The sequence below is a fragment of the Arvicola amphibius genome, chromosome 11 (genome assembly GCF_903992535.2).
Source record: "Arvicola amphibius chromosome 11, mArvAmp1.2, whole genome shotgun sequence".
In the NCBI taxonomy this organism is placed as follows: Eukaryota; Metazoa; Chordata; class Mammalia; order Rodentia; family Cricetidae; genus Arvicola; species Arvicola amphibius.
The window spans coordinates 94682678-94705083 of record NC_052057.2 but is presented as its reverse complement, the minus strand read 5'-3'; the positions used below and the strand labels follow the sequence as shown (position 1 = coordinate 94705083).

General features: G+C 44.7%; 1 protein-coding gene across 2 annotated transcripts in view; it reads left to right on the top strand.

Moving 5' to 3' along the window:
- The first annotated feature begins 12210 nt into the window (after window positions 1-12210).
- Window positions 12211-22406, top strand: part of Ubap2 (ubiquitin associated protein 2) — a 70024-nt gene continuing 59828 nt past the window's right edge. For both annotated transcript variants that reach the window (XM_038347854.2, XM_038347853.2), the window contains exon 1: window positions 12211-12314. The gene's annotated coding sequence lies outside the window, so the exon portion shown is untranslated. The remainder of the gene's footprint in view (window positions 12315-22406) is intronic.

Here is a 22406-nt window from a genome sequence, read left to right as displayed (position 1 = left end):
GGGGACAGAGTCTCAAGTAGTTCAGGCTGGCCTTGAACTCCCAATTCTGCTGCTGCCTTAGCCTTTCCAGGTACTGGGATTACAAGCATGTATTACCATTCTTGGCTTTAGAGTCTGTTACATTATTGTTGTTGTGTATGCATGTAAGATACAGTGGTCCAGGGATGGACATCAGAGGACAGCTTGTGGGAGTCTCTTCACTGCTTCCACTGTAGGTTCTGACTGCAGGAGACTGACCTCGGGTGACCAGGCTTTTGTAGCTAGTGCCTTTCCCCACTGAGCCATCTTGAGGATTCCAGAGTCTTAGTTTATTTGTTCTTCTCTTATACATTACATCCCGACTGCAGTTTCCCCTTGCTCCACTCCTCCCAGTCGAATCTTCTTTTCCTGCTGATCGCCAGTGATATGTTAGAAATGGTAGTGGAGCCTATTGGTGGTGGTGGCGCACATCGGTAAGCACTCAGGAGGCAGAGGCAGGTGGATTTCTGTGAGTTGGAGGACAGCCTGGTCTACAAGAGCAGTTGAGGTGGGTATGTTTATTCAAACCACGACAACTGGGCTCAACCCTCAGTACAAAAACAAGAAATCTGGGTATAGTAGCACATACTTAGGATCCCGGCACTGGGGAGGGTGAGGCAGGATAGTGATCAGACTATCCTGAGACCCTGTCTAAAAAAAAAAAAAAAAAAATAGATAAAAGATGCTAGAGGATCATTGACTTTATTTAAAGTTCCTAAACTACTCATTTAACTAGTAACTATGGGGTGGTGTTTGATTTTAGTGAACTAATGAGTCTAGTGAAGGTTGCTTACATTAGCAGTTGTGAAGGGTTGGTAGGCAGGGCTTTTGTTAAAAAAGGCAGGGAAGCCTAGCCTATCAGAAATGTATAAAAGTGTCTCCACTAACCCAGATGTTTAACTCTGGGAATTAGCAGATACTCTAGGCAGGCATGCCAGCACAGATGGTTATGGTTAGTTGTCTAGTACTAGCCAGATGGCAACACTGCACAGATCATGTCTGTGAAGAAGGGAGTGCTTAGCCCAGCAACCAGGCATGGTGGCACACCTGTAATCCCAGTGTTGGAAGGCTGAGGCAGGGTGAGTAGGTAGTTGCCTTGAGTAGCTAAAGGACAGATTGGGTAGCAGGAGATAGCCTCAGAAAATCAGCTGCATATGGTAACATTCACCTGTAATCCCATCACTTAAGAAAATAAGCAAGAGGATCTCACAAGGTTGAGACTGGCTTAGTCTACATGGTAAGTGCTGAGCCATATAACCTTGTCTCATAGAATCACACACAAAAGACAGGGAAGCCAGGCAGTGGTGGTGCACACCTTTAATCCCAGCACTTGGGAGGCAGAGGCAGGCAGATCTCTGTGAGTTCGAGGCTAGCCTGGTCTACAGAACGAGTTCCAGGGTAGGCTCCAAAGTAACACAAGGAAACCCTATCTCAAAGACAACCTCCAAAAAAAGAGGGGCTAGGAATATTGTCTAATTGTAAAGCACTTTTGTCAAGCATGCACTAGGGCCTAGATTTAATCCCCACCACAAATAAAACAACAGCAAACAACTCTTCCCCAAAATAAGGCAGGACTGTGGCACACTCTTGTAGTCTACCATTGGGGAAACTGAGGCAGGAGACTGTAAGTTAAGTTCAGTCCAGTCCCTAGTATGGCATACTGGGTGCTGCGTTTGGATGGCACCTGCTTGTAGCCTTGCACATAAAGGCAGAGGATCGGAAATTTAAGGTCCTCTTTGGAGACAGAGACTATCAGATCTTTGAATTTGAGGCCAGCCTGGTCTGTAGAGAGTTCCAGGACAGCCAAGGCTACTGCAGAGAGAACCTGTCTGGGAAAACAAAAAGATCAAGGTCATTCCTAGCTAGCCTGGGTTAAATAAAACTCTAAAGACCCCCATGTAAAATGATTACAATGAAAGCATTCTCCCTCTCTCTTCTTCCCCTTCCCACCGTCTATATCTTCTTCTTCCCTCTCCTCTCTTTCTGCACTCTGTTCAGTCACACACATCTATACACAGAGATCCAAAATATCGACACTAGATTTGCCAATAGCTGCTCTCTTGGCAGCAGATGTGCTCTTGGCAACCTCCAGTTGGGTGCAGTGGCACATCCTGTAATCCCAGTGTTTGGGAAAGGCAGGTAAATTATCAGAAGCTTAAGGTCAACATCAACTACATAGCAGGTCCAGACCAACCAGAGCTGCATAGCAAGAGGAGGAGGAAGAAGGAAAGAAAAACCAGGAGAGTTTTCTGTGCTTCAAGCTTCTTGGGGAACTACATTGTCTGTTTAGCTTCGTGAGGTTAAGGAATCCATCACATTCCCAGTAGGGGGAGCCAGAACTTAGCCAAACTCTGGGGCACCTCTCCTGAATCAACACCTAATGGAATCCTGGAAAGAAAAAAAAAAAGCCGCCCCTAAAGATATGCATTATAAAACTCTTTCAGGGTGCAGTTGACTCAGGCTTCTATACCTGGACTACCTCCCCAACCCTATGAAACCTGTCTGTGGGCCTTGGGGGAAGGGCAAGGCAAGCAGAGCTCTAGTACCGCATTAAGGAAGCTTTTGTACTGGGGCAGTAACCCCCTACCCCCCATGCTGCTTTCTGTATAGATTGATGTACAAAGGCATACATAGGCACAAAGCTTCTCAAAACTATGTATCATTTAAAACCACATGAGAAGCCAGGTATGACATATGCTTGTAATCCCATCACATACGAGCCCGAAAGAGAAGCATCACCAAGAGTTTGAAGTCAGCCTGTGTGTACGAGACCCTGTCTCAAACCAAAAATACAGGGGCTATCAAGATGGCTCAAAAAATAAAACCCGGCCAGAATCCAATGTAAAGGTGGAAGGAGAGAACCACAGAGTTGTCCTGTGCCTTCCACATGTGCACCATGCCACCCCTGAACCTACACACATCACACATACACATAATATGCCAGATGGGTACTAGGGATGTAGCTCAGGGCTAGAGTACCTTCCTAGTGCCCAGCACCGAAAAATAGCACGGATGACAATAAGAAAATAAAGCCAGATGGATCTTACTGTGCAAGAAATGGGCTACTCACTTCCAATGAATGGAATTTTGCGGGAGTTTGGCTGACAGCATTTTGGAGAAAGAGTACTGCATCCAAGGTTGATTCTCCTAGTGGTTGGGGTTTGGGGTGATGCTCTTCTATTCTGTTTGATTTTATATATATGATGAGTTTGCAATTACACTTACTGTTTTTTTGGGGGGAGGGTGTCTCAGTACACATGTGGAGGTCAGAGGACAACCTGTGGGAGCCAGTCCCTTCCTTTCACTGTGCGGGTCCCAGGGAAGAAACTCAGATAGTTAGGCTTGGCAAGTGCTGGGATTAAAGTCATGCGCCATTATGCCCAACTTTGATTTTTAAAATAGGGTTGCACTACAAACTGTCCTTGAAGTTGCAAATCTCCTGCCTCAGTCTCCCAAGTCTCTCAAGTCTCTAGGCAGCTGTTTGACTGTAAATAAGCACTTCATTAGACCTCTCTGGACTGGTGTGACCCTCTCTGTAAGGCATTTTTCAGGCTTCGAACAAATTGAGTCATTGAGATTTTAGAGTGGGTTTTACAGTCCTGGGGAAACAGGAGATCTTCATTTTAACTCAGTCACAATAACCAAAATGGAGGAACTGATTAGAGATAACTAACACACAGCTTCAAACCCTCAATCCTCCCTCCAGGCCTTTATCCAAACTGACTTGGTGCCTGGTAATTCCTTCTGGGTGTAGTCCACCCTGTATAATGGGGTACCTAACCACAGTTAGGCAAGAGGCCAGCCACTGAAGGAAAACGTGGCTTTTCCATAGGACTCAGGGGACCTGAGCTACCTGGAGGGAGAAACAGAAAACTGAGCTCCCTTATAATCTGAGGAGCTGAGCTGTCCAGTAGGAACGACACCAAGAAGCAGTACTGGGACTCATCCAAGGTATCGGCTACCATCTTGTGGAACAAGGCAGAGGCAATCTGAGTGTCCATTTTACTCAAGGGGATCACAGCACTAAAGAATCAGTTGGGCTCCTGTCTGTCTGTGGAGATGGATGCTAATCTGTGTGTTCCTTGAAGTATCTCTTCCCTGTGCCTCTGCAGCTGGTTGTGGCTAAGGTTGAAAGGGTTTACAGTAGGGCTTTTCTCCTGCAGGGCAGGTCCAGGCCTGGAGGAACTGGTTTAACTTGCTTCTTGACACTCTTGACTCCATTTCAGACTCCTTAAGCCTCAGGGCAGGGAAGGGAAGTGGAGGGGTTCTGGGTCAAGACCCTAAATAGCCAAGGAGATCTGTCTTTTCTTAAGAAATCTGTTGTTGCTGTCTGGTAGTGGCGCACGCCTTTAATCACAGCACTTGGGAGTCAGAGGCAGGCGGATCTCTGTGGGCTTGAGACCAGCCTGGTCTATAGAGCTAGTTCCAGGACAGCCAAGGCTACACAGTAAAACCCTATCTCGAAAGCCCACCCTGTAATGGTCTGCTTTGTCCCTTTAACAGGCAAGCCATGCCCAATCCCACTTGCCTCCCGAGGTAAGCTGATCTTCAGCTTTCAACCTGAGTACCTTCCTTTTTCATCTCCCTCTTGAAGAGACAGCTTCTGTCTCTCCCCACTTCTCTCCTTCCCCCTTCTGTTTCTCTCTCTCTCTGCTCTTCTCCCTTCTCCCCTTCCCTTCCATAACCCAATAAATAAATATCCAACCTCACTCTGCATGGCCTGCCTATCTGTCTTTCTCTCCTTGTGGGACTCGCTGCTCCTTGTGGCCCCCTGCATCCACTTAGGGAACTGCAACATCTCTCCCTGCCTGGGACTGGATGCTCTCAGGACCCCCTGCCAGGGACCTGCAGCTTTTTCCTTAATCCATTACACACCCCACCTCACCCCATCACCTCCCCCTCCAAACAAAGAAGAAAAGAAAGAGGGGCTCAGCAGTTAAGAGCACTGGCTGCTCTTCCAGAGGTCCTGAGTTCAATTCCTAGCCAACCACATGGTGGCTCATAACCATCTGTAATGAGATCTGGCACTCTCTTCTGACCTGCAGGCATAACATGCAAACAGAACACTGTATTCATAGTTAATAAATAAATCTTAAAAATAGCAATGGAAACTAGAAACAGACATTAAAGGTGTGTGCCACCACCACCTACCTGGCCTAGACTTAGGTTTCTTGAAGGCAGGGTCTGAGATGTTGTCAGGTGTGTATGGAGTATTGGGCCATAGAGCAAAGCAGCCTGTCTGAGAAATCCCATCCTTTCAGTCTCCTTTTCTAGACAGTGGCTCCCTGTGCAGCCCTTACTAGTCTGGACCTCACAGCAATCCTTTGCCTCAGCCTCCCCAGTGCTACAATGACAGGCATCTACCACCATGCCTGTCTTAGCTCTGCTTTTGTTAGTACAGGAAGGTTTGGCTCCCTACCCTGCAAGTTTCTAAAGTTTTACTGTTACCTTAGTTCTCCTGAAGTTTACTGTGTTACACACTTCAAGGCCAAATTAAGGTTGTAAACTGCAAGTGGTTGAAATTCAGCAAATGGTGGGAGGAGAAGCCTGGAATGCCAGCACTTGGGAGGTGAAGTAGTCAGGACCAGGTGCCGGAGTAAGGAGAGGAACAGGGAAGGTTTATCTATCTCCGTTGCACATCATCCCACCTTCCTAAGAGCTCCTGCAGACCCATCAGGAGGCCTTTTCCATGTGATCCTCGCTTGCTCCCTTTGTTATCCTCTGTGACCCATATAGTCATCTCTAGTCTTTTCCTTGAAAAATGGCCCTGAGGTACCTGGCCAGCTCTTGTAACCTTTTCAAATATCCATTAATGTTGAGATGGCTTCTGAGTGATAGGATGTATACTGTCCCAGAGATCTGTCAGTGAGACTTTGGGCAAGTTACCTAACTTGTCTGTGCTTTTGTTCCCTCGTATGTAAATATCCCCCAGGAGAAGAGGATGCTATAAGAGGTCTTTGGTTCTAAGTTGGTAACAAGGTGATTATTTAATGCTTATGGAATTCAACCACAAAGATCTGGGCATGAGGCTGCATGCCTGTAATCCCAGCATTCTAGATGCAGAAGCAAGAAGATGGCAGCCAATCGAAGGCCTGGCTGATGACCTACATAGTGAGTTCAAGGCTCGTGCCTTGTGGCACACATCAGTAATCTCTGCCCTTGGGAGACAACGGTACGAGGATCAGAAGTCACTCTTGGTTATATCTGGTACAAAAGCAGATTGAGTTACATGAGACCTTGTTTCAAAAAAATCATAAACAATTCAACAAGAACATGGGCCTGAGCAGAAAAGTCTGTCCACCTACCTTGATGGAACATTTGGGTTTGTGGGAAGAAGTATGCATATTCCAAGTATCTCAGTGTTACGAATTAGTTGTGGGGGTTGGAGATTTAGCTCAGTGGTAGGGCAATTGCCTAGTAAGCCTAAGGCCCTTGGGCTAGCTGGGGTGGGTGGTTGAGTGGGGGAGAAACACAAAGGAAAATAAACCAGGCATGGTGGCTCACTCTGGAGGCAGAGGCAGGAGCATCTCTGTTCTGAGTTTGAGGCATGCCCAGTCTACATGTGAGTTCTGGGACAATCAGGGATATGTAGAGAGACCATGCCTCAAAATAAACAAAGAAACAAACAAATAAATAGTTAGTGGGCTCAGTTGGTAGAGTTTACCTGGAAGGCATGAAGTCTTGGGTTCATTAGAAAACCAGACATAGTGGAGAATGCCTGTAATCTCAGCATTTGGGAGGTAGAATCAGGGGGATCAGAAATTCCAAAACAGGTCTTGGCTACATGAGACAATGTCTCAGATTTGGTAGAGGAAAGGCAACAAATACCTCTCTCTGTGCTACAATGTGTTAATTTCAACATAGTCCTTTCCAAGAAATTTTCTAGCTATAAAAATATGCTTTAAAATATTAATAAACTTATCAGTGATTATATCTGGGGGGTTGGGATGTGCAACGGCACAAGTCTGAGACAACTTGAAGGAATCATTTTCCTACTACGTGGGTCCATGGATGGAACTCAGGCTTGGCAGTTAGTGCCTTTACCTTCTTGCCTTGAGCCACCTTCCAGGCCTGAACCCAGGCTTTATTTTCTACCCAGCTCTGTTAGCGTTTATCTTTCCCAGTTACAAAATGTCAGAAGATTGTTCTTTTTTCCTGTTGATTTTTATGAATCATGTTTCTACCTTTCTCTGCAATTCTGCTTTCTTTCCCCATTACTCTCCATTAAAACAAAGAAAAAGGCACCCTTTTCCCCTGGTGCCCCATTCATCCAGAGACAAGTAAGTCCCTGAACGCCACCATCCAGCTTGCTTCTAAACTAAGCAGCCAGAAGTGACCAGCACCTGGAGCTGTCACTCAAATGAATAGAGTTCCACCCAGAAAGTTTTGGCCCCAAAGAAGTTTTCCCAGACTGAATGAGGCCAAGACTGACAATTAGTTTTAACTTTGCTCTTTGGACTGAGTCCATTTTGGACAGAATCCACCTGACTGTGTCCAGAGCCACTCAAGTGTCAAACACCTCTGATTTCCCGAAAGGAAAGGCTCTTATAAACTAGAGGTAGGCTACAATTTCTTTAACCAGAGCTACAGATGATCCTAAGATTGTTTACAATAAACCCCTTTGTTATATAAAATAAAAATCAGAAAAGAGAAGGGTCTTGGTCATATGGCAAGCTAGTAGCCTATCTAACAATAGTTAAAAGGCCCTTCAAATGTTGAACTTCAGGATCTTGGTTTGTGCCATGAGTGAGCTCCTTCAGCCACAGCAGTTGCTAGTTCCTGAAAGGGCACCTCCCCTTCTGATGCCCTCACTGCTGACCTCTTTACACTTATGAATGTACTATGATCTAGCTATGTAAGAAAGAAAAGATCTCGCCAGGCGGTGGTGGCAGATGCCTTTAATCCCAGCACTCTGGAGATGGAGGCAGGCGAATCTTTGTGAGTTCGAAGCCAGCATGGTCTACAAGAGCTAGTTCCAGGACAGGCTCCAAAGCTACAGACCCCACCCCTCAGAAAAAAAGAAAAAAAAAAGTCTCTCTACATAGCCCTGGAACTATGTAGACTAGACTGATCTTGAACTCAAAGAGATCTGCCTGCTTCTACCTCCCTAGTGCTGGATTAAAGGCTTGTGCCACCATGTCCAGGTGTACAGGTGTTTATTTGGCTTTGGGTTTGATCCACTTATAAACCATATAAAACCACTTACAGTCCCAGCATTTGAGACATGGAGGCAGGGAGATCAGAGGTTTAAGTTTATCCTTAGTTACACATCAGAGTTTCTGGATGGGATACACGAGACCTTATTTCAAAAGGTAGTTTAAAATCACAAATGTAATCTCAGCATTTCAGGGCCAAGGCTCGAGGACTGATTGGCCTACTTAATAGGACCCTATCTCAATACAATACAAAGCTGGACACCTTTAATTCCAGTACTGGGTATCAGAGGCAGATGGATTTCTGTGAATTTAAGAACAGCATGGTCTATATAGTGAGTTCAGGATGGCTAGAGCTGCATACTGAGACCCTGTCTCAAAAACAAAACAAAATCAGGAAACACACAGAAAAAAAAAGCTAAAAAAAAGATATTTCCTTCCTACTAGGAAGCTGGAGATGAGCTCAGAGCTTATGTCGCATATGGATGACCTACTCACAATTTCCCCTAAATTAGAGCCCACCGCAGCAAAGATTGTGGTTTATCCTTAACTAACAGGCATATATGGTCTTGCTTTAGCAAGAAAACAAGTGTATCCACTTTGTTCTTTGGCCCTGGAACAGGTCCCCGACCTGCTGGGAGATTAGCATTTGTCTGAAGGAACATCAAGGTCAGACTGAACAGGCTATTGAGCCTCTTTCCCCCTTAGCAAACAGTTGTGCTGGAAATGGCTCAACCTGATCAGAGCCGTGTTCTTCTGGCAGTGACATCAGGGAATCTCAGAAACTCGACAGAAAGGTCTGTGCTGGTTGAAACAAAGCTGACGAGTGAGTAGTCAGCTGGCCCGTCCTCAGGCTGGCACAACCATGCCACCGCAGCAGCAAAGGATCTGAAGGGGCAGCTTTCTCACCAACGCCACCACCTGTCACTCTACCGTTAGAGCTTAATCCCCAGGGCCTATAAGGAGACTTTTCTGCTTCTAGAGACCCCTACTAACATCAGATTCTTATGGGATTAGTAACTGGAGGAAAGAGAAAATAAATTCTTTAGCTTGACATGCAAAACACTGCACAGACACCACTGATACCTATATTTTGCGCTACACTGATTCCCAAAGCACTGTCCTAAATTTACTTCTTTCTGCCTGGGGCTCACACAATTTCCCCTGCTAGGAACATCTGCTAATCCATCTTCTCCCAGTCTTACTTTTTTCCATTTAGCACATAAGACATTGTATTGTGAAGTATTACGTCAAGGCTCTTAAAAGATTTTAACATAGCCTGGCAGTGGTGATGCACGTCTTTAATCTTAGAACTCGGGAAGCAGAGGCTTCCTTGAACTCGCTCTTGTAGACCAGGCTGGTCTCGAACTCAGAAATTCGCCTGCCTCTGCCTCTGGAGTGCTGGGATTAAAGGTGTGCGCCACTACTACCTGACAAGAATTTATGAGTTCCAGGGACAGGTTCCAAACCAACAACAGAGAAACCCTGTCTTGGAAAACCAAAACAAACCCCCCCAAAACAAAAAAACTAAACTAAACAAAACAGAGACTGAATTGTCCAGACACAATGATAGATAACTAGTCAAGAGAGATAAGATGTATCTCCATATGAATAATCAGGATAAACTCTACTGTTAGAGGTACACCCTGAGCATTCTTTGATCAATTCAGGCAGAAGAACAAAGACTTCCCTTGAACTGGGCAGGACTGCTTAAAACTTCAATTGTTTTAGCCAAGTAGTTTTTTTTTTTTTTGTAAATATTTATTTATTTATTATACAATATTCTGTCTGTGTGTATGACTGCAGGCCAGAAGAGGGCAGCAGACCTCATTACAGATGGCTGTGAGCCACCATGTGGTTGCTGGGAATTGAACTCAGGACCTTTGGAAGAGCAGGCAATGCTCTTAACCTCTGAGCCATCTCTCCAGCCCCCTAGCCAAGTAATTTAAATAGACTATGTCTATTAGTAACTAGCAAGTTGATATACTTGTACCATCAGTATAAGCTAATTTTCTTTTTACTACGCAGATACTTTACATAATCTCTCTCTGTCTTTTCGGTACAGGTTTTATCTGTATAATCCTGGCTGTCCTAGATCTGTAGACCAGGCTGGCCCTAGAGATTCGTTTCCTCTGCCTCCTGAGTGCTGTGATCAAAGGCTTGCACCAACACACCCTGCTACATAACTTAATTGTCACAATCCAGGAAAACTCAAAATGGAGGCAGTGTTTGCTGGATTCCAAAGTTGTGATATATCTATCTTAATAAACTACACACATGTATTTATATTGTATTATGTTTAAATCTATATTTTTTGGTGCTAGGCATTGCAACTCCAGCTTTGTGCCTGCTAAGTATGCACAATACCATTGAACTATATTCTTGGCCCTGGTGTCAACAACCCAGTCAATGAGAACTGAAACAGGGTTGGAGAAATGGCTCAGCTGTTTAGAGTACCAGTTCTTCCAGAGGACGTTGGCTTGATTCTCAGCACCCAGAAGCTGGATTACAACCATTTCAAATTCCGGTTTCAGGGGATCCGAAACTAGGCACGTACATGGTGCATATCCGAATATATACATATTAAACATTTTTTAAAAATTATTTGAAACTAATTTTATTAACAAGGCATGGTGGGTTGCTCTTGCTTGTAAACCCAGCAGTTGGTGTTGTAAGAGGTCACTGTAGACAGTATGATGAGGCTAGGTTAATCTGGGCTGGAGTGAAACTGTTTTCTACTTCTTCCTTTTCTTGGTTTTTTAAGACACGGTGGTTTCTCTGTAACTTTGGAGTCTGTCTTGGAACTAGCTCTTGTAGACCAGCCTGGCTTCGAACTCAAGAGATCTGACTGCCTCTACCTCCAGAGTACTGGGATTAAAGTCCTGCACCACCACTGCCCAGCCTTCAACTATTAATCATTATTTGAGTCGGGAGGTGGTGGTGCACGCCTTTAATCCTAGCGCACCGGAGGCAGACGGATCTTTGAGTTCGAGGCCAGCATGGTCTACAGAAAGAGTTCCAGGACAGCCAGGGCTACACAGAGAAACCCTGTCTCAAAAAAGCCAAAACAACCAAACAGAAAAACTCAACCAAGCTCTCACCTCCACCCCAACCAAAACAAACAAACAAAAAACCATTCTTTGTGCTTAATCCCCTGAAGTTAACATCTTTGATAAGAGGTGGCTCAGGTAACTTCTAAAGGCAAAACCTTATTCGGGTCTCTTATGCCAGGAGGTAAGTCTCCCTTTCCTTATCGCAAAAAAAAAAAAAAAAAAAAAAAAAAAAGAACCCCAACCTCTTGGGCTAGAATACGATTTTATAAACCTCGGACATCGAGTAGGTGTTCAAAAAACGTTAGTCGTGTCCTGAAGGAGAGTGTTGGGAACGCAGAGAGCAATGCGCCTTTGACTACACTGAGGTCTCGAGGCTCATCAGCCGGAGGACGTTCTCGGCGGCGTCTCGGCTCAGCAGCTAGCCGTTAGCGTTTTCCCGCGCAAAGAGCAGGGCGGAGCGCCAGTCCCGCAACGTGGTAGCGTGATTCACTCTCCGCCAGGACTACACTTCCCAGCAGGAACCACGTTGATTCCTTAGCAGGTGGCAGCCACTGGTGCCCGCGCTACCGTACTTGGAGTAGCCGGAGTCTGGAGCTGCATCTACGAAATCGACGGGAAAAGGCGGTCTTACGCAGTGCTTTTTGCCGCACAGCACGCTGGAAGTTGTAGTTCACTCCGGCAATGACTAGAGGCCAGGCTTGCTTTGAGTGGTTGGACCATGTCACGTGATGACAGAGGCGGCCGCATGCGAGTAACTTGCGGTGTCTGAGGTCATCATAGCGCGACAGCACGCGCTAGTAGTGGATTCCCTGTAGATAGCGGATAAAACGACCCTGAAACTCCAACCGCGAGCAATGGCAGCTTCCCCAGAGCTTTCACATAAACCCCCCTGCCCAGCTGCCAGAGTAGTACTTTCCAGCAGGGTAGACCGGCTCAAGTTTCTTGTCTTGGCTCCGCCCCTCCCGTGACGTAGGGATCACGTGACGGGCAGGGCCGCCCCTACCGCCGCCGCCGCTTTGTAAGAGGCACATTGGCAGGTAACGAGCGGCGGCGGCGGCAGCGGGTCCCGAGTCCAACGAGAGCAGCAGCGGTAAATTGTCCCCCTGTCCCTTCGGTCGCTCTTTCAGGGTCCTGAAACCTGCAGTCTTGTGCTTTCTAGACCTGGGCTAAGGTCTTCAGAACTCCCAACCCTCTTTGGGATGCCTCAGGGTCTACCAGGGTGGACCGGGCCGAGCTTCCCTCGCTGGCTTCTGGTTTCCTTAGTGTGTCCAGGCCTGGGTACCCTCCTTCCTCTCCCGCTCAGGTTACCCTCTGTTTCTGCCCCCCCCATCCTAGTTGGCCGGGCCCCACCCAGCCCCAGGGGGCGCCTTCCCCTCCCCCTCCCCCGGCTTTCTGTCCTGGAGGGTGTGGTTTTCTCTCCCACCTCGGTCCCTGCGTGTAGGCTGGAGCTCCCCCGCCACGCTGTCGCCTTCATCCTTACCACCTTTCCGCTTTCACGTCTGGCGCCGGTCCTGGGAACTGGTCTTAAAGCCCAACTTCTGCGCTCTAGTCTTTCCTACTTAACCTGAAGGCATAGTTCAGTTTTACTTACTTTCATTCCGGAATGCTTTGGTGTCAGTTGAAACTTCTTCCTCGTGCCCTGCCTGTTTTTGTAGTCTGGTTGTGTCACAGTTTATTCTTTTCTTTAAAGCAAGCTAAGAGTGTGCTTTGTAAACTGTAAAGCGAGCTGTTAGAAATTTAAAAGATGATTTTTTTTTTTTTTTTAGCCTGATGCATTCCAGCTCAGCTTTCTTTACCGCGGAATCACTGTAATCACTGTACTACTAGGTTTTCCTACCTTTCCCCCTGAATTTTAAGTCTTCGTTGCCCAGGCATGTCAACTGTCACCACTCAGGACTCTTGTTTTCGAATCATTCCTGCTGTGTGCTGCTTTAACATAGTCCTGTAGTTTACCACTATACTTTTCTGCTTTATTTCCAAGGAGCACATTTGCCTACACTTTGACTTTCTCCAGCAAATGTGTACAGTAACAATTTAGCTCTTTCAAGGTCTCTACATGAGGTACACAGAGATCTTCTTTTATTTGAAGGCATGTCATTCTTTGGTCGTTTTTGAGAGAGGGTTGCACTACCTAACGGCTGACTTCCGTCTCAAGCCTCTTGCCTCAGTTTTTCTAAGGTGGGAATCTCAGGCTGTTTGGATTACAGGCAAGCGCTGCTGTACCCGTTTACAATGAACTTTTTTTTAAAAATTTTTTTTAAATATTTATTTATTATGTATACAATATTCTGTCTGTGTCTGCAGACCAGAAGAGGGCAGCAAACCTCATTACAGATGGTTGTGAGCCACCATGTGGTTGCTGGGAATTGAACTCATGACCTTTGGAAGAGCAGGCAATGCTCTTAACCACTGAGCCATCTCTCCAGCCCATGAACTTTTTTTTTTTTAAAGTGAACAGTGTTTATGCATATCTCTTCTGTTGGTATAACTTTTTTTTTGTCCCACGTTAGTACAGTATTCCCTCTGAGTTACCTACTCTTTCTTTTATGAGACAGGTTTTCTCTGTGTAGCCCTGGCTGTCCTGGAACATGCTTTGTAGGTTAGACTGGCCTCACAGAAAATCACCTACCTTTGCCTCCAGAGGGCTGGGATTAAAGACATGTGCCTCCACTTCCTTGTTCTTTTTGGTGTTGGTTTTTCAGATAAAGGTAGAAGGAAGGTGAATATCACACCTAAAAGTTCTGTAGTGTAGCTTAAGACATTGGACTTGTTCTTTGGTATGGTGTCTGCCTATTTTAGGAAAGGATAAATTCCAGTCTTTGGAGAAGATGATCCACTGTGTTTTGTCTTGGCTAGGCCTGTTTTCCAGTGGTTACAAAGATTTGTCTTATTGAGCAAAGGTGTCTCACTTTCCCATTCCACGCTTCTGTTGCTGACTTATGTTCTTGCCTGATTTTCCTACTTTGGGCTCTTCCTTTCTGTTAGGTTCACTCCCCTCACCCCCAGGGCCTGACCTGTGTGTTTCCCACACTTCCGATCCCCCCCCCCCCCCCACTTTGCTTCCTTGCTGCCTCTGACCTTCAGAAACTAAACATTTCAGGGAAAGGGAGATTGTTTTGTTTGAAATATGGGTGGAAGTTGTAACATGGCCGAGAATGAGGCCATGAGAAAGGATTGTGGTAATTGCTTCTCCTGCCTGTTTCCTGCTGCTCTGGTTTCCTCTGATCTCTCTTTGCATGTGGATTGGGCTTCCTTGAGAAGGGATTCTACTCTCTTTCCTAGTAGCTGAAGAAGTGCTTGCTCCTCAGGAGGCTCCCTTATTTTTAGTTTGAATGAATTTTGTTATTTTGGAAGAAATGGTTGAAGAACATGGTTACAAGAATGATGAGGTTATTTTAATTAATGTACTTTTTATTTGATCAGGTTTCACTGTGCTGCCTGTTCCAGTCTCTTGAGGGCTGGATTACAGGCATCTGGCATATCATTCTGGCCTGATTTTTTTAGTTTGTTTATGTATTTACCTATTACTTAATTATTTTTGAGACAGTTTCTCTGTAGCTTTGGAGCTTGTTCTGCTTGTCCAAACTTGGTCTGCAGACCAGGGTGGCTTCAAACTAACGGAGATCCGCCTGTCTCTGTCTCTCAGTAGCTGAGATTAAAGGCATGTGCCATCACCGCCCGGCCTAATTTTGATGTTTACTCCTTAAGGATATAAAATGCATTTAGAAAGTATAATACTGTCTTGCAATGTAGACATGGTCTAAAGTGATTTTTAACTTTTAAATGTTAGCGTTGACTTTACTTTGGTTTGTTTGAGATGGTCTCACTGTGTAGCCCTGGTTGACCTGAAATCCAGAGTGCAGCCTTGATGTGTGCATGTTTGTTTGAGACAGTTTCACTCTGTAGCTGGTGTTTTCCAGTGCAGGGTGTAGCCTCAAACTTGTTGTAGCCTCCTTCTCCAGACTTCCAAGTGCTGGGTGGGATTCCAGTTCTGCGCCTATATGCTCCTCTTCTGATAGAGTGAGTGTTGCGGCCCTTTTGTTCTGTTTGCAAGCTGGGGAGTGGGGATGAGCTTAAAGAAAGTTAGAGGAAGGTCTATGTGGGAAATGTCACTAAAAAGCCCATGGGAGAGTTTTACAAGTTTTAACTGAGAAGTCTGTCTTTCCTTTTCTTTCTTTCTTTCTTTCTTTCTTTCTTTCTTTCTTTCTTTCTTTTTTGTTTTGTTTTTCTAGACAGGGTTTCTCTAGCTTTGAACTAGCTCTTGTAGACAAGGCTGGCTTTGAACTCACAGAGATCCGCCTGCCTCTGTCTCTTGAGTGCTGGGATTAAAGGCTAAAGGTGTGCTGGGATTAACCACCACCTGGCCCCGCCTTTCTCTTTTCCCACAATCAGATTGTGTAAGGTTTATGTTTGGGGTGTGTGTGTGGGGGGGGGTGCATGTGGTCGAACCAGGACTGAAGATGCACCCTGCAACTGAGTACAGTTCAACTTCCTGTACTTTTTAATAAAAGGAAATTCATTGGAAAGTTTGTCTTTTTAAATTCAGGGTCTTGTAGGCCAGGTTGGCCTTATGTTTGATGGGTAGCCAAGGATGAGCTTGAACTGATTTCCGTGCTTCCACTTCTACCCTTTACAGGTGTGCTCCACAGGTGTGGGTACAGACCTTGAGGACCAGGTTTTGTGAATTTTTGGCGGAGGGACATAGTTGCTTGTGAACTGGAGTTTCAGTTGGTACACAGTTAAGTGTTTGGAATGGAGGTGTGGAACAGGGCTGTGTTGAGGAAGGAAGTGCCTTGGTTAACGCCAGGCAATATTTTCCTTCTAAAAGTTTTTAGGAGGGGCTGACTGCAGAGGTGGCTCTTCCAGAGGACTCGATTCAGTTCCCAGCACCCACATGGCAGCTCACAATTATATTCTGAAACTCAGTTCCAGATCTGACACCCTCGCACCAGTGCACGTAAAGTAAAATAAAGGGCGGTAAGCTTTACAGGAAGAACACAGAGTTGTTAGAGGGCTGGGTGTGGTGATGCTAACTTTAATCCCAGCACTTGGGGGCAGGGGCAGGCCTTCTCCGAGAGCAAGGTCAGGCCAGCTTGGTCTGTGTAAGGAGATCCAGGACAAACAGCAATTTAAAAGAAAAAGGCTGGAGAGGTAGCTTAGGTTAAGAGCACTTTCTGCTCTTCAAGAGGACTGCTGACGAGTGCCCAGCATGCATGATGGCTCATAGCTGTCTGTAATACTCCAGCTCTAGAAGATCTGACACTCTCTTTTGGCCTTCTTGAGCATCAGGCCTCTAGTGGTATGGACAAAAGTACCAGCAGGTAAACACCCATACACATTTAAAACAAAGTCTTCTAGGTCAGTGAGATGGCTCAGTGGATAAAGACATGCTTTCGAGTGTGGTTTCCTGAGTTTAATCCCTAGAATCCACATGGTAGAATGAGATTAGGCTCCTGCTATTTTTCTGACCTCCACTTACACGCTGTGGTATTGCATACACAAAAATATAATAATGTTTTTTAAAAAGTTGTTAGGAATGTGTGTGTGGTTCAGTAATGGAAAGCTTCCTGCCCAAGCATCAAGGCTCAGTCTTCTGCACTGAGGAAAAAAGTGGGCTTAACCCCCCTCCCCCATTTGAACATTTAATACTTATTAGAACATACCTTATTGTTTCTTTTTTGTCACTTTTTAAAAGTTTATTTATGAATATTGGTGTTTTGCCTGCATGTGTCTGTGTGAGGGTCTGGGGTCCTTTGGAACTGGAGTTAGGATTGTGAGCTGACAAGCGGGTGCTGGGAATTGAACCCGGGTCCTCTGGAAGAACAGCCAGTGCTCTACTTGATCTCTGAGTCATCTCTCCAGCCCTACATTATTGTCTCTAGGTTCCTTGCTGTCTTAGAGCTCAATACGTAGACCAGGCTGGCCTTAAACTCTAAAGGCCTGCTGCCTTTGTCTTCTGAGTGCTGGGATTAAATTAAAGGTCTGTGCCATCATGCCTGGCTTTTATTTATTTATTTATTGTTGGCATAGGATCTTAGTATACCTGGCTGGTGTGGAACTTGCTACGTAGACTAGGCTGGCTTCAAACTTTCTGTGGTCCTTCTACCTGTGCTTCCTGAATACTTGGATTAAATCCTTGGGCTTTTTATTTTTTTCAGATAGCTGCCAAGGATAGCTCTGCACTAACTTGTAGTTCAGGGCAAGAGGTTTAGGTGTGTTACTTGTGGTATTTCTTCTGCCTGTATCTTCCAAATGTAAAAACACAGACACAGGAGTGCTCCAAATCTTGTGAAAATTGGATTTTATTTGTATTTAGACCAATGGTTCTCAACCTCTGGGTGTTAACGACCCTTTCCAGGGGTTGCATTAAGACCATCATAAAACACAGGCATTTACATTACGATTCACAACAGGAGCAGAATTAACAGTTATGAAGTAGCAGTGAAAATAATTTTGTGGTAGGGGTCACCACAACATTAGGAACTGTATTTTTTTTTTTTTTGAGGAACTATATTAAAGAGCTGTAGCATTAGGAAGGTTGAGAACCTCTGCTCTAGTCGGTGTTATTAACTTGTATTTAATAGAACACAATTCAGTAATACCTGGTATTTCTATTATTTCCACATTTTAAGAACTTTTATATATGCTTGTTTTTATAATTTAGATGCTGTGTATATGCACTTGGGCCATGTAGAGGCTCTTTCATTTTTGCTCTCCGATCAGCTGGAGTTGCAGGCAGTTGTGAGCTGCCTAACAAGAGTGATGGGAACTGCTGCACACACTCCTAAATGCTGAGCTGTCTCTCAGGTCCCCTCTGCCCCAATCTCATTACTCCTTCATAGCTGAACTGGAACTCTCCTTGTATATCGGTTGGCCTTGAACTTAAGAGATCTTGCTTTCTCTTCTGAAGTGCTGCAATAAAAGGCATGCTCCACCATGCTCATTTCATACAATTTTTTTAAAGATTTATTATGTACACAGTGTTCAGCCTTGATGTATGCCTGCAGGCCAGAAGAGGGCACCAAATCTCATTACAAATGGTTGTGAGCTACCATGTGGTTGCTGGGAATTAACTCAGGACCTCTAGAACAGCAGTCAGTGCTCTTAACCTGTGAGCCATCTCTCCAGCCGTCATACAGTTTTTTTCGGTTTTTCGAGACAGGGTTTCTCAGTGGCTTTGGAGCCTTGAACTCACAGAGATCCGCCTGCCTCGTGCCACCACTGCCCAGCTTAATTTTTTTAAAAAAAGTTTTTTTTAATGTGTCCTGATCTCATTTGGAAAGGCAGTAGAGGCATGGGATTGCTTAAGAGTTTGAGTCAGACTGATCTACTTAGGGAATTCTAGGATAACCAGGACTACACAGACCCCGTTTCTTTTTTTCTTATTTTTTTTTGCTTTTTGTTTTTTGAGACAGTGTTTGTGAAATAGTCCTGGCCGTCTTAGAACTCCAAAGTACATAATCTCTAAATATTGCTATAAAGGATTTTTTTTTTTTTTTTTTTTTTTGCTGGAGGTTCTTCAAGACAGGGTTTCTTTGTAGCTCTGGCCACCCTGGAACTCACTCTTGGAGATCAACCAGACTGGCCTCAAACTCACAGAGATTCGTCTGCCTCTGGCTCCTGAGTGCTGGGATTAAAGGCGTGCGCCATCACCGCCTAGCACATATTCTTTTCAAATTAAAAAAAAAAAAAGGATGGAGGTGCTGTAACCCAGTGGTTGTATTGCCTAGACCTTAGATTCAGTTCGTAGTGCTGCTGCCCTCTTCAGAACAGTAGTGATTGGGAAATACCCTATAGATGGTAATGTGATAGAGCTGGCACAATGAGATGTACGTAACCAGGGTCTGGCCGGGAGTGGACAAGGAAATGGCAGGTTTATCTTATTTGTTAGCTAAATTGTGGTGATTGTTGCAAAGCTTAGCAAATACTCCAAAAGTCTTCTCCTGAGGCAGAGTTTCTGTGTATCCTAAACTGTCCTGGAACTCAAGAGATCTGCTTGCTTCTGCCTCCTGAATATTGGGATTAAAATGAACTTTATGTTTTGACCATACTGCAGTAAAATTATTCAACTTTTTTTGGAATAAATATTTTGAGGTCAGTAAGTTAAATAGATAAAACAAGAAACTCAAGCAGCATACATTAATCCTATAATTGTTACCAGTTATAACCAAGCATTAGAAATCCATTATCTTTTCTAGGTTCCCCACAGGCTTAGGAAACAGTATTTGATTAAGCTTTCCTAATCTCAAAATTAGTAGATTTCAAGTCTGTCTGACTTCTGAACTAGGTGCTCTTAATCACTCTCTACTGCTCTGTTTGTCTGAAATGCTGCTGTCTGGGAGTACGGCCAGGTGCTACCTGATAAAAAGAGCAAGCAAAGGAAAGGAAATTGAGCATCTTTGTAGTGTAAAAGGCTTGCTCTCCATACTAGGTAAGGAATAGGAATGGGATACGGAGGTGGGGGGTCTTTGAATTGTATAGGGTTCCACTAGACTTTACATACCTAGTTTTGCTATTTATTTGGTGGGGAGACATTTAAAGTTGGAACTTGAGTTCTGAGCTTCAATACAATAGGCTACTTTACTTTTTTTATTTTGTGCCAGTTTATAGTTACCTTATGAAGTGGTCAGGCACATACATTGAGGGGCATTTTGTTTTCTCAAGCTATCTGTACCCCCCAGCCTTCTTCCTTTCTTTAGATGGTGCTGCTCGAACCCGTCACAGCCTTGCTCATGCCCAGCACTAGCTACCCCACTCCCCAGCCAATTGCTGATGCTAGTAGAGCACACAGATGGTGGCGAGGGGGCATTCTCAATATTGGATTTTCTATTTCAGGAATAAGAATGAAATAGTGCTGAGCGTTTGAGGACAAAAGGAAACAAGGATGGTGTTTCCATACCTGAAAAGGAGTGAGTGGTAGAGACAGAGGCAGGAGAACAAGAGGGAAGACTGCAAACAGAGGTCATGGCCTGGGGGTAGCGTTTCTTCTGTGGGAGTAATGACGTGAAGGAAACCAGATCGAAGGTTAGGCAGGTGATTGGGGAAGGATGGAGACAGTGAGTGTATTCCTTAGGGAAAGCATGTAAGTCGTCATTGGCTACAGCATAGAGCATGCAGTTTCCAGTAGTGACTGGAAAGAACTCTGTTTTGAGCTTTTTTTTTCTTTTTTTTTTGGTTTTTTGAGACAGAGTTTCCCTGTAGTTTCTAGAGCCTGTCCTGGAACTAGCTCTTGTAGATCATGCTGGTCTTGAATTCACAGAGATCCACCCGAGAGCTGGGCGTGCACCACCACCAACCAGGCTGGTCTCAGAACTCAGAGATCTGCCTGCCTCTGCCTCCTGAGTGCTGGGATTAAAGGCGTGTGCCACCACTGCCCGGCAAAGAAACCTAGTCTTGAGGAAGAAAAAAAAAAATCTTAGTTTTCTTTCCTTCCCTTCCCTTTCCGTTTCTTTCCCGTCTCCTTTCTTTTCCTTGCCCTCCCCGGTCCTTCCCACCCGTCCCCCTCTCCCTTTGTTTGTTCATTAGTTTTTCAAGACAAGGTTTCTCTATGTAGTCCTGGAATTCACTTTGTTGACTAGGCTGGCTTCGAACTCACGAAGATCCGCCTGCCTTTGCCTCCCAAGTGTTGGAATTAAAGGCGTGCGCCCACACTACCCGGCAGATCCTAGCATTATAGTATTATCTAGAGTATATGTACTTTTGTCTTGAAATAGCTCCCCGCTAGCTGGACATGGTGGTGCATCCTTTAATCCCAGCACTTGGGAAGCAGAGGCCGGCAGATCTCTGTGAGTTTGAGGCCACCCTGGTCTGTAGAGAGTTTTAGGACAGCTAGGATCTTTACACAGAAATCCTGTCTTGAAAACAACAACCAAAAAAGAATAGCCCTTTATAGAAGTCAGGATCTCACTGTGTTGTGTGTAGCTCTACCTGGCTTGGAGCTTTTTATTTACATGGACCATTTGGCCTTGAATGTACAGGCTTCTGAGTCTATATTGCTGGGAATACAGGCATGTTCCTACACCACTCTCCCTCTCCCCTCCCTGTTTTTTAATTTAAAAGAGCTAGCTCCAGGACAGGCTCTAAAGCTGCAGAGAAACCCTGTCTCGAAAAACCAAAAAAAAAAAAAAAAAAAAAAAAGACAGGTTTTGTCATTGATCCTGGAATTCTCAGATTCTGTTAGACTGCATGGCAAGCAAGTCCTAGAGATCTTTCTGTGTCCACCTACATAATGCTAGGATATACAGGCCTTGCTTTTTGTAAATAGGTTCTGGGGCTCAAATATAGGTCCTATAATTACTAACCAGACTATTACCGCACTCACTTGAATCTCTGCTTGAACTCAGAGATTGACCTGCCTCTGTCTCCTGAGTACTAGGATTAAAGGACTGCACTGCCACCACTGGCTGCTTCTGCTTCTTTTAATCTTAGCTCTTTTGTCCTGTCCTTCAAATGTATACAATATGTGCTTGTGCCAGTGGATGCTTGGAGATGAGGAGATGGCTTTTTAATTATCCAAATCAGCAGGGAATTCATTCTGCAACTTGGTGAAAATCAAAGGTGTTTTGAGTATTTGAAGGCTTGTTCTGTAATGATAGGGTTAAAAATATCTTCTCTGCTTTAAAATTCTTTTTATTAAAGAGTAAAGATGTTTAAGAAATGCATGACAGGAAAGCCATTTGAAGGGTTGCATTGTCCTTGGGTTTGGAATTTTGGTTTTGGAAAGTAGCCATTTTATGCTGCCCAGAAGTTATGCAGACATAAGTGCTGCCTCTGCAAAATGAGCCGAGGATAAGAAAACAAACAAGATGTGATGAGTTTAATGTTAGGAAAGCAAGTTCTTGTTTCCTTTATCACTCACTACGTAGTTAGAATAACTGATGAGTCAAAAAAATTAGTGTTTGTTTAGTTTTTTTTTTAAAGATTTATTTACTTATGTATACAGTGTTCTGCCTACACATTATAGATAGTTGTAAGCCACCATGTGGTTGCTGGGAATTGAACTCAGGACCTTTGGAGGAGCAGCCAGTGCTCTTAACCTCTAAGCCATCTCTCCAGCCCTAGTTTTTTTTTTTTGTTTTTTTTTTTTTGTTTGTTTGTTTTTTTTGAGATAGAATTTCTCTGTGTAGCTCTGGCTGTTCTGGAACTCATTCTGTACACCAGGCTGGTCTCAAACTCAGAGATC